General features: G+C 41.9%; 1 protein-coding gene and 1 long non-coding RNA gene across 2 annotated transcripts in view; both read right to left on the bottom strand.

The window, feature by feature from the left end:
* Window positions 1-18,537, bottom strand: part of LOC146577475 (NACHT, LRR and PYD domains-containing protein 12-like) — a 320,541-nt gene that overhangs the window by 280,281 nt on the left and 21,723 nt on the right. The window lies entirely within an intron of this gene.
* On the bottom strand, window positions 1,557-5,756 carry LOC146577476 (uncharacterized). The gene is made up of 3 exons (XR_014889520.1): window positions 5,688-5,756; window positions 1,734-1,865; window positions 1,557-1,649 (listed from the first exon to the last, which is right to left on the bottom strand). It is a non-coding gene; the product is annotated as an uncharacterized LOC146577476 (long non-coding RNA).

The raw sequence follows: 18,537 nt of genomic DNA, 5'->3' as shown, positions 1-18,537 counted from the left end.
TGCGGCTGTGATTGGTCCGGCTCTGCGCTACTTAATTTGGATTGGCTGACCTTTTTTTTTTTTTTTTTTTTAAGAGGACAAGAGCGGCGAGGTCTATCGCGATAGCTTAATTTCTCTATCGAGTAAAAGTTATATCGTGATACATATCGTTATCGTTCTATCGCCCAGCTCTACTTGATCTAAGAGATCTAAGGGGGGTATAAGTCTGCAAGACGTCAGACAAATACCCGGGAGCCTGTCCATTCAGGGCTTTGTAAGTCAACAATAAAATTTTAAAATTAATTCTGAAGCGGACAGGGAGCCAATGAAGGGAGGCAAGTACCGGGGAAATGTGTTCACATCTTTTAGTACGTGTCAGAAGACGAGCTGCAGCATTCTGGACCAACTGCAGCCTTGCCAGGCAGGTCTGGCTGACTCCAGCATATAAGGAGTTACAATAGTCCAGCTGGGATATAATAAAAGCATGAATCGCTCGTTCAAAGTTTTTAAAAGATAAAAATGATCTCACCTTAGATAAAAGCCTCAGTTTGAAGAAAGACCGCTGTACAACTGAGCTAATTTGTTTTTCAAAGGTGAAATTGCTGTCAAGTATAACCCCCAAATTTTTGGCATGTGATTTGACAAAAGGCTCAAGACTGTGCAGGTTAAAATTAGAAGTGTTGGGATTGCCGCTTGGTCCAAAAATTATCACTTCGGTTTTGTTCTTATTGAAGTTACGGAAATTAGAGGCCATCCAGGATTTAACTTCACTTCATTTAACTGAAGTAAGGGTTCTAGTGAGGCAGGACTGTTTCCCTTCAATTGAAGATAGATCTGAGTATCATCGGCATATGAATGAAAACAAATGTTGTATTTTCTAAAAATTAGACCTAAAGGCAGCATATAAATGGAGAACAATATTGGCCCCAGTATAGATCCCTGGGCAACACCACAAGTAAGGGGAGCTGAGGAAGAGATAAAATCGCCAAAGCTCACAGAGAAGGTCCTGTCAGACAGGTATGACCTGAACCACTCTAATGGGTTTACGCCACAATGCTCCAACCGTGAGATTAAAATGCTGTGGTCAACAGTATCGAAGGCAGCGGTCAGATCTAAAAGCAGAAGCACAGCTGAGTCACCTGAGTCAGTGGCTAATAAAAGATCATTAAGAACTTTTAAAAGTGCAGTTTCTGTGCTATGAAGAGTTTTAAAACCAGACTGAAACCTCTCAAGAACATTGTGTCCATTTAGAAAAGATTGCAGCTGAACAGAGGAGCTACACAAACTTTTGTTTGCTTTCTAGAGCAGCGTATCAAAGTCAAACTACCCACTGCTAGCAGCTGTTTCTATCATAGTTTAGGATCCAGATGTGTGAGCTCTAGATTTACACCTCTGATTAAAATACATAGTTAAAAACAGCCAATTGAGTCCAAATGTGTCTTAAAACCAGATAAACTGACAGTTACAGCTGAGCCTGTGTGTCCTTGGAGACACTGCTCTGCTACAGAGATGCATTTTAGAAACCAGGAAACATCAAAATCATTTAAATCAGAGAGTTCTTGTTACTAACAGCTCACCTCTCTGCAGCAGAGACTTTAAAATCAATGAGGAAACCTCTAGACACGTCACTCTGTAGGGACACAGAGCTGGGTGGAGGTCCAGGTGGGTTCCTGTGAATAATGATGGAGCAGTGATGTGAGTGCTGAGCTGTGACATGGAGAAGAGTCATGCACAGTTAGAGATGGTCATCTCACCTCTGAGCTTTGGTCTGGCTCTCATGTTCCCCACACAGAGTGCTTTTAGAGGGAGGGACTCCCTCCTCTCTGTCCTCACACTGATCCATGCTGCTCAATTCACATCAGCTCACACACACTTTCTACCTTCACCTGCAGAGGAAACACAAATCATTCATGTGCACATCAACTGAAATCCTCCTTTCATCATGTGTGCTGTCCAAATATCAGCTGCTTCTTTCCTGCTTCATCTCAGTGTCAGCTGAATGCAGTCAGACAGCAGTGTGAGGCAGACGAAGCTGCCATCAGCTGCTCTACTATCAGTCCAATCGATGGAGCCACGAAGCACACACGATGCATTCACTGACACACACTGATTTACTGTGACTAGAAGTTTCAGTCAGTTCAACAGGTGTGAACAACATTCTAAACGAATACGTCAAGCTTGGTTTGCAGAGGTCAGACGAGTGGATATCGAGTTTTCTGCCATCCCCAATTTTTTGTTGGTTTGCTCGCAGCATTTTCTTTCTGGTGAGTTCTAAATAAATTCATATCTCTCTTAATAGGCTTTTAGTGTCATTTTGAATGCGCTGAGGTCATAGATAATTAGATAAAGCATCCTAATGTGTGATGTTGCAGAACCACGTCATGTTGATGGAGAGGCTTATTATTTGGCATTAATGCACTCAAACCAGCATATGAAATGGATGTAACAAATCCAGACTTGGCTCCAACGCTGCACATGGGGCACGACGACATACCTGTGTCAAACTCGGACCGGCGCACAACACTGCTTGATAAGATTGTTAAGGTGTGCTGTGTTTTGGTGAATATGTGCCCCAGTGTGGTTGTCAAACCAGGGCCAAATGAAACTTGCTCTTGTTGAATATTCATAAAACTGTAAATAATTGTACTTTCTGTAAAGTGGTTTCAATAAAACAGAAAAGAAAAGTATGTTAATTTTTTTTTATTCAAGATCTGTTCACATGTACTTAGCAAGTACATACACATGAAATGCAAACTATTTACATGGCAACGCACAGCTTGCATCAATCGTGAATCGTTCATCTAGAGCAATTTTTGGGGCAGCTGCTGAGGAGAAGTCAATGTTATGTGCAACCTCAAGCTGTATCTTGGTCATATGGTCAACGTACACACAATGTGGAGGCTTAAAAACGGCCAAATCTTGTACCCAACCGTTTGTGAATTAGATGTGCGCCTCCAGGAATTTATAATTCCGAAAATGATTCGCCGTGTATGCGCTGACTCCACAGACAAGGTACGCGAAAATATCGGGATAGGACAATGGCAGTAGGCTGTCTGGGTTTCCGCTCCGCTGCCTTATTTCATACGGGTCCACATTATCGATGCACGCTATTTTGTCCAAGTACCGTCTTTTGGCGTCTTGGCGCAATCGGTTGCGATACAGCCCTTTGTCTTTTGCGCTGATTTTAAGCATGGTTCTGACAGTCCTGCTTCCAACACAGTGTGTTTGTTTTGATTTGTGGCCTTCTGACATGGTGCAGCAATCCCACAATGCACTGCGGTGTGACGTCAACTCCAAAGCCCTATACGGCAGACGGCAGAAGCGGAGCGGCCAAAGAGTAAACCTTCAAAAGTAAGTACTGAATATTATGTCACTTATTTATGTGCAAATGTTTAATAATGAAGAACATTAAAACATTCCTATTGGCCACGTGTCGGCAAAGTTATGTGACATTAGTGATGTTTGTACTTTCAGCGTTTACTTGGTTTTAAACCCTTTACTTTATACGCCGTTCGATAGTCGACCTTAATCTTACAGAGAATGTGATGATTTTATGAATAATTAAAGTCAGTCATATATCCACAAACACAACAGGCTGAAAGTCAGTGATGCTGCTCGGTTTGCAGTCCTGAATATCACGGCACAAGCAGGATTCACTGCACTGTTAATGTTAGCTGTGTTATATTGCTGCCTCTGTTCGGTGGTGTCGAGCCAAACGGACTTTAACGTGTGTTTGAACGAGCCGACGGTTCACTCGTTAAGCTGAAAGAAAGATGCTTTAATCACAGCAGTCACACATGTGTCCACTGCACCATCTGGAACTCTTCTTGTTTAGCACTCGTAATAACACAAACACTAAATCCTCCTTCTCTGGTGCTGTTGTGTAGCAGTGTATACACCTGAGACTGTCACCTGTCTGTCTGTCCTGCACTCTCTCTCTGTTTCTTTCTCTCTGATTGTGGAATAAAAGTATGAATACGTGTTTATAAGTTACACTTGTGTTTGAATCCTGCAGCTCATCACACATTTGATTTCCATGTGTGACAACTGCAAGTGTCCAGAGTGAGGACAGACTGAGGGACCCACTGCTGCACATCATCTGTGAGGCTTTGCAGCCCTGATGATCCACCGAACTCAACAGTGTGTGAGGAAGAGGAGGAGGAAGAGCCAGCAGCAGCTGACAGATGGAGAGAATAGACAGACTGTTCCCTGTTTGTGAAGGACTGCTAGGAAAGTTTAACATAACTGTCTGTGCTGAATCAGTCTTATTAGGTAATGTTTAAATAATTTTATCCTCCCAGTGTTTTCAGTGTGGGAGAAAGTACTCAGGGCCTTCAAGTTACACACTATGAAAGGCAGCAACAAGTTTAATGTTCAGAAACCTAAAGTCTGTATCAGCAGCAGAATGGAGCTAAAAATAATTTTTTGTTTCAGTTCTATGAAGTTTTGAGTATTTTGGATTAGTAGCACTGCTGTGTTTGTTACATCATATTGCTGTAACTGTTTTTATGCTTTATATATTCTGAGGTAAGTTGATCTATAGTGTTACATCATATTCTATAAGGATGTTATGTGTTTGTAGACTTTCTGCCCAGTTTGACCCATTTAGCAGAAGTCAGCCTGTTTAAGGCTCTGATATCTATTCTGTGTGACTTAAAGCAGTTATGACATGGTCTGATTTTCTCACCCAATAAAGGAATATTTCATATATCAGTCTACTCTTCATTCTATCAGAAACAGTTACCACAGGTCGTACATTTGCTTTTTACACATATATGTAAGCACTGAGCCAAATTTAGTAATGCCAACATACTGAAAGAACAACATTTGTTTCTTATATATAATACATCTATATATACACAGTCAAAGATACTTGTCTTTGATTGAAGATTTAAGGTGATAGGAAATATAAATAACTGCTACTTGAATCTTTGACACAGAGTTCAAGCTCACTGCTGTAATATATATATCATAATAATCTGACAATAAATATAATATTGGCCATATTATATTTACATTACCACAGTGAGATGACTTTAGTCTCATGAACAACATTAAATAATTGTTATGTACTAACTAATCTTAAATGACTGTTCAGTACAGAAATGAAGCCCAACAATCATGTTTTACAGTCCTGTGGTCTCAGCCTCAGATACTCAACTAATCAAAGTGATATCATGAAAAAAAATGGCTGAGCAACAAAACATTTTTCTCCTTCACTTCTGTCAAACAAAGCTGTATGAAACGTTTCTCGCTGTTAGTATCATGGTTGCTAGGCAACCTGAGCAGCGCGACGAAGGCTAGACCGTCCCATTTCACAAACCTCTCACTTCCGCACTTCTCGTAATTATAGTACACACCACACGTAGTACGCGTAGTGCGCGTACTTCAAGCGTGCACTCTCTTAATTGGGACACAGTACAAACTACAAGTACACAAAACAGGAACGTAGCTCAGAGTGGCGGACACACTCGGCCTCGTTGGTCCAGCTGTGAGTCCGTTACCGTGAACTATGGAGCGGCAGGTTTGTGCTGGAACTAAGCTGCACACAGCTGATGTTAGCCAGGAAACATTACACACTGACTTTGATGGACAGACCGGAAATACAAACACACACAGTTTGTTGTGTGATGAAATCAAACGTGAGCTGAACAAACAGTAAAGTTCCTAAAGACAAACTGTTAAAGGAGGAAACAAAGCAAACTTACAGTTTCTTCACACACCAACAACAAGCTCCGCTCCACACCTGGACACTAAACACGGACACACAGGTGAGCTGCTTCCTGGAAGGAGGCGGGGCTCCACCTGAAACTCAGCACAGGTGGGAGGGGCTCAGCTCTGTGTGTGCTGACGTGTTAACTTTAAAAATATGCCGTCTGACTGCTCAGACCGAGTCAGAGTAAAGTTCACATGCTGACGTGTGGAGACATGAAACCTTGTTGTAGCTGCAGGTGTGAACACACTGATCCCAGATCAGCTCTGCTGTATTTGTAACATGAACATTTCTGCTGCAAAGCTTCAAATGTTCAGCATGTTTCTCTGTTTCCAGTCTATAGATCCAGTCACACTTTCTACCTTCACCTGTGCAGTAAAGACTGAGAGCAGAGCTGAAACCAACCATCCAATCAGGGAGCAGCATCAACACCTGAGCTTCATTCAGACTCTGTTATTGAAGATGTTGTTGGTACAAAGTTCATCTGCTGCTCACATGAATCCTGTGATGAAAGCTTTATTTCACTGAATGTTTCTTCAAAGCTCATTTCAACCTGTTGAAGTAATGAATCAAAGTGCAGACTGAGAGTGGATCACATGATGTTTAAGGTGTGTCATGTGACATGTTCAGTATTGTCACACGTGTCTAGATTGTCCCTGATATCATAACTGCTCAAACACTGATGATTATATTTGAAGAATTATTCCTGATGGCAGCAAAGTTTGAATGGAGCTCTCTGTCTGTGCTGATTTGTCGCCCTCTGGAGGTCAAAGCACAAACTGCAGGATGTCACTGTAACCACCACAGTGACAGGAAGTGTTTTTATGACTGAAACACTGAAATGATGCTAACAGCTGTCGTTAGGCTCACTGACAGCAGTGCTGATGTGTTCATGTCAAACACTGGCTCAGGTCAGACTCCTTCATCCTTCTCCAATACAATACAATACAATACAATACAATTTGAACTTGAATTTGAAACTGGTTCAATTCAACCAGCTCAGGTACGATTGAATTAAACTATATTTAGTGTTTTGTTGATATTCCAATCGTAAGAGTTCAAATGTTAGCAAACAAAGGTTAACAGTTGTGCTTAGTTATGTCGACTATATGATGGTAAAACCTTGCTGTCAGTTTTACATGTGCGTTTTTAAATGTAAAATGGTAAATGGCCTGTATTTATATAGCGCTTTACTAGTCCCTAAGGACCCCAAAGTGCTTTACATATCCAGTCATCCACCCATTCACACACTGGTGATGGCAAGCTACATTGTAGCCACAGCCACCCTGGGGCGCACTGACAGAGGCGAGGCTGCCGGACACTGGCGCCACCGGGCCCTCTGACCACCACCAGTAGGCAACGGGTGAAGTGTCTTGCCCAAGGACACAACGACCGAGACTGTCCAAGCCGGGGCTCGAACCGGCAACCTTCCGATTACAAGGCGAACTCCCAACTCTTGAGCCACGATCGCCCATAGTGATGTAGATCCCTGAATCACGAGTTACCCACTGCAGACCAAACACAGGAAGTTAACGTGTTAATGTTACCATTTCCAATTACGGTGCCATTCATCTAATCTGGAAATGTTTGTTTTGGGGCGGTGTTGATCTTCCTATTGTGTTTAGGCCAGAGAGTGCTCTTCAAACTACTGACGGACACGCCCACATTACAAGCAGATGGTGTGAGTCTGATTTGATTTTCCAGTCAACGCTGAGAGACTGCGAGCACGAAATGAAGCAAGGAAGAAGGATCGCTCTACTCAATCTCAAGCACTTTTTCATTGTCACAGAGGGAAACATTGTATTTTCTGTGTCACTTCCTCACAGAAAAGATATTTGTACCCATTCTGCAGGTAAACTGTTGATGGGACAATAAACAAATTTCACTTTGCAAAATGTTCTGCAGGGAGGTTGTGGTTGCTTCTTTCGACTACCATGACCTGGATGACTGAGAACCTACGCAGACACGTTCTCAGGGAAGGGCTCCACACTTATTGTACTGATTTAACTGAGCTTATTGTCATCAAGCAAAGTTTGCTTTAATGTGTCTCTATTGACAACACAAAGAATTTTTGTCACTATTCATAAAATGTAGAAATCTTCAAATATATCTGAAGTGCTTGGTGTAAATTCAATGATTCAAGCTCCAGTTGGTTGTCATCTTCATTGAAAAATAAATATGAATAAATGATTATAATATATAATAAATAATATCATGTGTTGTTGGTGTTTTCTGTAAATGTCTTTTTGAATGTAAATGCTTTGTTTGAGACAGACAGGGAGTCGCTATGAAGCTGTCCAATCAAATCCACGTCTGTAACAGAGACTGAAGAAGATTGTAACAGAGTCCAACAGTCTGCAGTGGCCACCACAGTCCACCGTCTTCACATCACAATTTCAACATGTCTGTGAAGTCTCCTTGCCCTTGGGCTCATGCCTCGATGAACAAGTAGGTAGAGTTCAAATGTGGGTTTTCAGTGAATGTATAAGTGCAATTTACTGTTACTGCTGCTGTTTGTGTTTTGTCAGGTTTGTTTCATTAACATTTCTCAGACAGAAGAAGGTGATATTCCAACAGAGCTGAAAAGGAGAGCCGCCGATTCCTTACATTTGAAGAGCAGAGCAGCTGAAGAGAAGCTGTGACTCCAACGTGAGATGGACCCTGTGATTCATCACCTCCACCAGCAACACACTGACCTGCATTCATCCATAGATGCCACTCAGGACCCTGGTTCCACAGCTGTTCTTGTTCACAGCTGCGTCCAGTTAGAGAGGAAACTGTATAATGCAATGATGATGTTCCAGCGTCATGTTATTGCTCCTCCTCCACATGCTTACCTGCCACAGTTTAACTCCGCCTCTCAGACAGTCATGTCACCTGATCTGCACGTTTTGCTGTACGATGACGTCATCTTGACGTTGACGAGGAGAAAAACTAGTTTTGTCCTGCAGATGGCGATCTTGCACCGTGTTCAGAGAGCCGACACTTTGATGGTGATGCTCTACTCAGCTTACTTTTAGCCTGGGTTGGACTCTATATGAGCAGCTTCCACTCTGGTTTCACTGTTAAATACACTTAAATACACTATAATGTAATTTAACATGTTGATAATGGTTGTAGTGGGCTTGTAATGTAAATGTGGTCTGATTAAATGTGACATTAATGGTGACGCTGCATAAACCTGATAAAACAGTTCTATTAGTGGGTCTGTGTGATCAGCATCAGTGGGTGAAGGTGAGGCCTTGACTAGTAGAACGTCATGTTGGTGTATGACAACTCATGAGCCAACATCAGACTCCGAGCGCTACGATGCTCAAGATCAGAAGATCCAGTGTGACATCATCGTTACCTGGCAACAGCAGCCCTCAGCCCATCTGACTTTATTGGAGGATATTTACACCAGCAACACTGTTTAGTTTGATATGACGGATCAACAACATGCGCTGTGATGTCCAGTTCATCTGTAATAGATACTGGATCTAATCAGTCAGCAGATATTTGATCACCTTATTTATAACTACACTAGAAACAAACACAACTGTGTTGGTGATTCATGCAAACTTGCATATCAGCCTTTTAAGGTTTTGTAGTATTGAGAACAAAGAGGTTGTGTTAGGGCTGAAAAGCCCGACTTGTTCTCCTCTGCAGGTCATCAAATGCACCACAGAAGTTTGTATTTGCAGAAGCCTGTATATGTTTGATGGCTTTATTATTCTCTGTTCAAAGACAATAAATGTGGAAAATGTCTCATGTAGTATCAGCGTCATTTAAAAATGACTGCAAACATTTAGAGAACATGTGCTGCTGTTTGTCCTACATGTCCAACACTGAACTAACCCTGAAAACGTGATGGCAGGTGGCAGATTGGAGTTCACATGAAATATCGGCTGCATGAAGACCGGAAAATATAGATGATAAAAATATGCAGCCAAACATTTGTGGACATGGATAAACTATCTGATCCAAAAAGCAGGAAGTGACACAGCTAGAAAATGAAAGTGTGTAACAGCTGAAGTCAAATGTAATGCAGAGTTGAATCTGCACTTGGATCCATCTGTGAAAGGTCCACATGTAGGGATCACATGAGTCCTGATGTTTGTCAGTCCAGCTTGAAAACTCCATCTACTGTGGGCTACATATACTGGGCTGGTAGCTCCACAGTGCTGGAAAGAAACTATTCAATGTGCATATTTTAAAATCAGAGGCTCTTCTAACACAGGAGCCATGTTGAGTTTAGATCACAGCCGACCACCGGCAGTCTGAAATGGAATGAAGCCCATTGACAGCCAGCAGGTCTAAACAGGAATGGAACGCATCCATGGATAATACACCACTTTATTTGAAGACATCTGTAGCACTGCCTCAGTTCTGGATGTTTCCACAGACTCCTCTGTGCACCTAAAGAAAAGGTCAAAGGTCAGCAGCACATGTCGTTGGGATAAGTTTTCATTTACAAACAACAGTCGCACTGTGACAAAGTGGAGGAGCAGTTGCAATGCTCTCCATTTGTCCCATATGTGTTTACCTTTTCTTGCACATTGTACACATTATTCTGTTTCTATGTATTTGCTATGATTTGCTATTTGTCAAGTAACATTGCTTCACTCACTATCCCGGGTTTGTTTGTGTAAGCGTTCTGTTGCCGGCAAATCAAACATTCTGCAAATTAAGACAAATACTAAGTTATGTTTCTTTATATTTTATTATGTTACAGATTAAGTCATTTGTTCATACTTACTTTGTTTGTTTTTTCAGTCGTCATAAGGGTCAGGTGTGGGGAAACGCCCGCCTGGGATTTCCTCATTTTAAAGTCCTGCTGATGTCATATGTGACATCAGCAGGTCAAACAAAGTGGAGGGGTTTCTTTTTCCATAGAGATGCTTCCTTTTGTTTGTGTTAAGGTTTAAAGGGATTTCTTGAATGTTTTTCCTTTCGTTAATACTGCCATTTAGTTGTGTAAATGTGCATGTTAGAAGTGTGCCCCTCCCTTCCTTCCCTCCCCATCTCCAGCTGCCTCCCTCCTCCCGCTCCACCACAACCACCCACACATGCAGGGCCTTGGAGTAGGGGTATGTCACCAGGGTGCAGAGGAGGCTACCCCCCCCCTCTGTCCCCTTCTGGCTGCCTCTGCCTCAATTTTATCCCACAACTTAGACATTCACATTACTCACACCCTCATTACACATACATATAGGATTTTGGGGGTGGGCACAATACACGGAGTCCAAGTTACCATCAGGGTGTACACCTCACCCCTGGCATCGTTGCCCACCTCTCAATTTTAAATACACGTAGACATTGAGGGCTAACAGGAGGGACTATGCGCTTACCTGCTGCTCTCTGGCAGGTAGCTCCATGCCCTCCTGGGTTTTAATTGCACCTTAGAACACACATGCATCAACACTACAATGAGCGGGTGGAGGGAGGTTTGGAGTCTTCTCTCACCCCCGTTCTCTGCGGCCTGCTGGAGCGGGGGGGCTAGGAGGAGTTGGCCGTCCGGCTGCGGTCTGGGGTGTGGGGCCTCCCTGCTGCTGCGGAGTCGGGGCGGTCTGCCTCTCCCCACCGCAGGGAAAAGGGTAACACCACCTGGTTCTGGGTGCAGTTCCCCCCTCCAGGGGCAAGGGTACCTAGACCCGGTTTGTAGAGTACGCTTGGTGAGTGTGATCGTGTATACAGCGTCTCTTTATGTCTGTCTCCACGTCGGTTGAGTGTGAAGTGCACATGAGAGCATGAGGGTGGGAATGGATGTTTGTGTCTATATGTCAGGTTGGGTATTAGATGCCACCTCTCTGGGGACATCTCGGGCCCTCCAAGGTTTGGAGGCCTATCTCCCCCCACCACCACTTCCCCTGCCGGTGGCGGACTCCCTCAGGTGTCGGTGCGTTGGTGGTTCTTTGTATCTGGGGGTGGGCGTCCGGGTACACACCGGCTCACTCCTTGGCGGCCGCTTATTGGGGCTCGCTCGGGCCATTTCGGAGGTGGGGTGCCCCCGGCCTCTCGGCCTGGGGCTCGGTCACTCAGGCACAGCTGGCTGCCGGCGGAGCTCACGGGCGCGTCACTGCAACTCCCCCTGGCTTCTGCTCCGCGGCTGCTGAATGAGCCCTCATCTGGGACTCTCCTTAGCTCTTACTGGGACAGTGGCGCAGCTGCCCCTCTGTGGGTCTTCCTTGGTCTCTTGTGTTCTGGGGGCCTCTGGATGTCTGGAGTTTTGATCTCCTCCATACCTGCTTGATACCATAAAGGACAGGGCTGTGGCTCCCCACACTCCCTAGCAGATCATTACATGGAGAAACCTTTGGAATGCAAGCATGCTGATCCACACAGGTATGCACACAGGTGTACACATGGGTATTCACAGACGCGGACTACAGCTTTCTTGGCTGCTGCCTCAAAGCACACTGTGCGCTGTCTATCTTGCGTGTTGCACAATATCGTTTATTATTTAGTAACTATTGATATCTATGGCTAGCTAGTTTATTGTGATGGTGCTTTTTTTTCTATTATTATGTTGCTCTTTGTTGTTTGCTGTCTCCTCTGTTTTTTTTTTCTCCATACAGGTGACCCAGGAGTTTTTTTTTTTGTTTTTTTTTTGGTTTGTTTGTTTTTTTTTCTCTCTTCCCCCCCTTCTCACCGTCTCTTCTCCCCTTTGGTTTCCTTTCTTTCTCTCCCCCTCTTTCTTTCATTCTTTCCCCCTGTCCTATCCCACAGTTATGTCTGTCCCGTATGCAACTGAAAATAAAATAAATTCATAATTATAATAAAGGTCAATCAAATGGACCAATATGGCAAGGCCATGATGATCCACTTGGTAAAATAAATCCGCTTGGCATCTTTCTTGGCCTCAAGACAACAATTCTGATGGCTATAGATCCAAACGGGACAAAAAAAAAAAAAAAAAAAAAAAAAAATAGAAGTGTGTAGAGGTTTTGTGTTTTTTGGATAATCTGTGTAGCGTTTTAGATCCCTCAGTTGAGTGAGTGGTACTGGCTGGGCAATTGGAGGGAAATTGGTGGCCCTATTTAAAGCCAGTCTCTATCAGATGCAGGAGAGAGGAGAGGTGAGCTGTGTCACCAGAGCCATGTTATGTTGAGTTTTGTTAACCCTCTGTAGAACCTGGGACCATTTCGTGGCCTTTCCGTTTTTTAATTCCACGCCATTTCCACTGTGTTTAATGGAGTATAGCCAAATTTTCAAACATGTATTTTTTTCCCATTTTATTTTAAAATTTCAGTCTGAGTTTTTTAAATGAGCTTAAATGGCTGAATAAAAGGCATACATCCACTATCGAACCTCGTGGCCGATTTGTGCCCCATTGAAACCCATTATAAACGCTATTTTTCACGCCAGAAAAATTAGGGTCAAATCGATCGTCAGGTTTCCGGCTTAGGTTTCGTTTTGGACTACAGGCCTTAGAGTTGTAATTTTTTTATTTGTCCACCGGGTGGCGCCCTTGCTCCACATGTGACGCCTGCTGGAACATACACATGTTCTCCAGCGGCCTGCTCGAGACAGATACCCGGAAAAGGCAGACTAATTTCCCGCGTACAGCAGCAGCTTGGCCCGCTGCTCGTTCCGGACCATTTTCTACCCTTAGGTTCGTTTGATTTTTTTAAATTTTTTTTTAATCAACAGGAAATGACGTATTTGTTTTCACGTGGTAGCGGAAGTGTGTGCTGCAGACACGGGAACCGAACCATATGCTCCGGCGCTGCGCGAAACACACCCGCGGCAGAGGCACTCCTCCCCGGGGGAGCAGGAGCAGCAGCGCCGCCTGGGGACATTTTTGGCTTCTGGAAAAAAAATTAAAACCGGATCGAAATTAATGTTCGTGCCAATCTTTTGTCCATCTAAAGGCCTAATTATAATAACAATAAAATATTACTTCAAATGTTTTTTTTTGGAAAATATTTTATGTTTTATGTTTTATGTTTTTGGGGCAAAAAAAGCAGTGCGCTCATGTGACGAAACCGGGATATAAAGGGTTAAAATCCGCGAAATGTAATTCAAACTTGACATGAATATTTCAAGGAGAAGTAGGTCTAAAAGATTGGCTAATTTAAAGTGGAATAAAATATTAATATATAAATTTTTTATAGCACTTTTTGGGCGTGGTCGATAGTGTGCATTTTATGAAATGCGCTCCTGGAAAAAAAAATAAAAGGCGATCGAAATGACTGTTGGTGCCAATCTTTAGTCCATCTAAAGGCCTAATTATAATAACAAACAAATATTACTTCAAATGTTTTTTTTGGAAAATATTTAGTTTTTTTGTTTTTTGGGGCTAAAAAAACAGGGCGCTCATGTAATAAAACTGGGATTTAAAGGGTTAAAACAATGAAAATATAATTAAAACTTGACATGGATATTTTAAGCAGAAGTAGTTTTAAAAGATTGACTAATTTAAAGTAGAAAAAAATATTGATATATAACATTTTTAGAGCACTTTTGGGGCGGGACCATTTTTGGTCCCGAGGTTCACGAAAGGATGGGATTTTGAGGTTTTACTTAATAGAGTTTATTTGGGGAGGAAGTTTTGTTAAGTTACATTAAATTAACTTCACTGTAAATAAGTTGCTCACCTTGGAAATCTGAAATATCTGCTTCCCTACTACCTTCCTTGGCGTTCGAGTCTGACTACTTCACACGCACAAACTATACGATTATTTTCCTCCAATTTTCACTTGCAGAAATGGTCCTGTGTGATTTCTAGGCTGTGATATGAAAAACTAGTTCCTAATGGCAGCGATTCACTCAGTAAACATGTGTTTCCTTCACCAACCTCACACACAGATCCAATAAGATCAGGAAGTGGGCAGTATAGTACAATATGTGTTATTTTGTGCTGCACTGCCCAAACTAAAGATCTGCTGAAGTGTTGGAAATGATTCAGATGTTTATTTTGGATGATACAGCAGAAGATCAGACATGAAAGTGGAGATAACACAGAAGACATGCAGCAAAGGGTCAGAGGTCAGACTGGGCCACTGGATTCAACAATGAGCCAATGATCATCAAGTAGTGACTAAAGCAGAGCCCTGACGTTCTGACATTTATCACACAGTTAAAACAAATGTCTGCTGATGACTTCATCTCATGAAACGACTGATAGATGTCAATTATTGATCAGCTGAGCTGCTGCTGCTGATCTTCTTCATCGTGCACAGAAACATTCAGCTTGTTTCAATCAGTAAATAACTTTGAACTGTTCCCACTCAAAATGCTGTCAGAACAATGATCATTGTTACTCCCCTCGAGTCTTAATAAAGCTCAACTTGTTCTTTGTGTTTAAACTGAGATTTATTTCGGACAGGAGGATTCTTCCACGTCTTAACATGTAATGATGTCCAACCACAGCCGATACAATGGCGTCAGAACTAAAAGGAAATACAAACTTAAATGAATATTCTTACTAAAGTCCTTAAGCATTATATACAACGAAACATTCCAACAAAATGATCAATAAAGTCCACATTACACCTGACACTGCGGCTATTGCACTTGAATACCACGCAACAGTCGCGCATTTACATACAACGATAATAAATAAAACATTTACCTCATTGGCCTCACTCAAAGGGAATAAACTTTCATTTTTACGTGGTGGGGAGGTCCAAAAAAAGGCACTCTTTATTTATCTTTCTGCACACGTGCAAACCTCGTGGCTCGTCTCTTAATTAGCTTGCTGAGTGTGACAGCCAAAAAATGCCCTCTTAGCCACAACACAACTTTAGAAAAGGCTCCTATCTAATTGCACAATTAGCACAAATAACACATTTAAACATATAAATCTAATCAATAAACATGAATTACTATTTATTTCTTAATATTTCAACTCAGGGGCGATTTTAGCCCATTTTTGGGGGGTGCTTCAGCTCCCCCAAAATGAATCAAAGCACCCCCAAAGATTTCTTACTTTTTTGACAATATTTGCTGTTTGTGTGACACACTACTAAAAATATAAAAAGCATACAGTATTTGGTTGAGATGTAACATTTTAACAACAAAAGTATAGATACCCCCCCTCCCATAATGGTTTGTTCCAGCTCGCCTCTCCTCTACTCTGGCTCTAGCGCCCTTTCTGCCAGAGCGATGGTGGCTGAGACGCAGCGGAGCGGAGGTGGAAGTGCCTGGCTTAAAACAGGACATATTAGCTACATTTAACCTTCAGTTACTCTTTATATAGTTAGGTAGGAGTCAGACCATGTTTCTTTTTAGCTGAAAAACATTACACCAGGTAACCTGCAGTGCCTGCCCACTGCAGCTGTATGGCCGGAGTCGCAGAGACCTGCAGCCATGTAGTTAACCTTCTGTTTAAAGTAGACGCAACAGTGTTGATCTGTGGCACAAGGACTGTTACAGATGAACCTGCATACTGGGTTTTGCTGGGTAATGTGACCAAGATACAGCCAGAGGTTGGCCATAAGATAGACTTCTCCTCTTCAGCTGCCCATAAAAAGGCTCTTGATCAAAACATAAACAGACCATCCGTAGTGACAGGTAAAAGGAGCCGTCCTCAAAACAGAAAAATCCCACCTGCTACTGTGGAGGAGTTGTCACTGCTATTGGATACTTTGCTGGAACACAGTAAAGCTGTGGGTTGTGGGAATGACCCATAATGTTTTATCTAAGGGTCTAGATTTATGCCTGTAGTGCACTGCCGTGTAAATAATTTGCATTTACTGAATATCTACTGACTGAGTCCCACTGTTCAAAAGTTGAATAAAGAAACAAACTAATTTTTGCCTCTTTTTTTTTTAAATTAAAACCACTTTATAGAACATCACATCTGTTCCAATGTAGAATCCATGTCATTTATAGTTTACAAATGACAAAATGTTTACACAAAATCATGTGTTTACATGATATCACCCACTACTAACATTACTTTATTTACTGTATCTTTTGAAAAAATAACAGCACAAGACTTAAGAATATTTAACAGGAGCAGGTTTCATTTTTCCCTGGTTTTACTATCACACTGTTCACCAAAACGCAGCAAACCTTCACCGTCTTATCCAGAAGGGTCACCTCTTCACCCTCACATGGAAGAAGTAATCTGATTGGCATGGTGGTATGTTTGAAGCAGGTCCCTTGTGTAGCGCTGGAACTCAGTCACGATGTGTTTCATCCATTTCATTGGCTGGTTTGCTGTAATAATGCCAAATAATTAGGGTCAGTGAATCCAGTTAACAGAAAGATATCCTGGATATACTTGACTGACTTTTTAGACTCAAGATTAATAATCATAATAAAAATTATAGTCTAACATCCAGAAATCTGCATGATGTGTTTCGTTATGTCTAACAAGCCTTGTACAGTTAAAGCTAACAGTTACTACATGACTGAAACACCAACATTATCTCTTTTATTAAAACATGCATATTAGGGCTGGCATCGTCACTCATGTCTAGAATCGATTCGATTCAATTTGATTCAATTTGATTCAATGTGAATCGGGGAAATTAGGCCTCAGACAGTCAGAAATATTATAATACAGGTCATGCATCAGTACATTTCTATATTTTTATATCTATAAAAAGAAATCTGACACTTGCGAGACTTTATCAAAGGTGTGAGCGTCACAGCAGATGCCTTTGTGTCAAAGTAGCTGAGGATCAAACAGAAAAACATGAAGGTTTTCCTGGCCTGGGATTTTATACAAATATTCTGCAGTACATCAAAAACAAAAGAAAACCATTAATGAACATATGAACATTACCTGATGCTGCTGACGTGAAGCAGAGCAAAGTTACAGAGGTTTGATTACAGACACAGCTGAGCATTTTGCAATTTTGCATCATTTTAAAAAGTTTAAATTTGTTCAGTATTGAACGGCAGAAACAAGGCTTTGTTTTCGGAAGTAAGTAAAAGAAAAAAAAACAGCGGCCGACAGGCTGTAAGAACGGTAGACTTGTGCGTAACAAGCAAGCGAATAATGCAGAAAACAGATTTTTAGACGGGAAACTGTTCTTGAAGTACAGAGAGAGAGAGAGAGAGAGAGAGAGAGAGAGCTGTGCATGAAGAATCCGTGTTCCTGCTCTCATTTACTGTTTTAGCTGTTTGGTGGTTGTTGAAATTTTGGGAGGTTTAACCTGAGATTCTGGCGTTTTTGCCAAAATAAATTTATATTAAAAAATCGATTCAGGATTTTAATGAATCGATATCACGTTATCCAAGCGAGAATCGATTTTAATTTATAAATCGATAATCAAAACCACCCCTGATGCATATACACGGGTCACACTGCTTATTGAAACCCCCAAACATCAGATCTTAATCAGACAGGTTTTTGTTTTTGTTTTCAAAGTTTAGACTTTGCTTCTATTGGACTTTTTATCAGTAACACGTGCTTACTTTTTGCAGCAACAGTTGAAACTAACATAAATAAATAACTCCAGAGGTGATAGTCAGCAGGGGGTTTACAAGTTGTGGCCGCGTTATCGGCGGTATAAGCTCGACCACTTGCAAGGTGAGCTGGCAGACATCACTGAACTCATCAGAGATGATCAGGTTCATTTTGACAAAGTGAGCAGATATTTAACCTCCTAGGACCTGGCGTCCACATATGTGGACATCACATTTTGGGTTGTTTAGACCAAAATACTACATTTTGCTCTACAAGGGCCTGATATCCACTCACAAGGATGTTATACTGCCAGTGTGCTATCGAAATTTTAGACAAATATCCTCATATGTGGCTCTCATTTTTCTCAGAAACAAAAATTTGGTAAAAAAAATAAATAAACCTGGTAATTCTTTGTTTTTACATTCATCAGGTCCCAATCAGCCCAAATATCAAAGAGAAATTAAAAAAGAATGCCACGGAGGAGTTTGGGTCTTAGGAG

Source organism: Mchenga conophoros, linkage group LG3, assembly GCF_057382185.1.
Source record: "Mchenga conophoros isolate Kocher_MC1m ecotype Shallow Benthic linkage group LG3, M_conophoros_male_GT1.1, whole genome shotgun sequence".
NCBI classification, from domain to species: Eukaryota; Metazoa; Chordata; class Actinopteri; order Cichliformes; family Cichlidae; genus Mchenga; species Mchenga conophoros.
The sequence above is the reverse complement of the archived record's forward strand: the minus strand, read 5'-3'. Positions and strand labels throughout refer to the sequence as shown.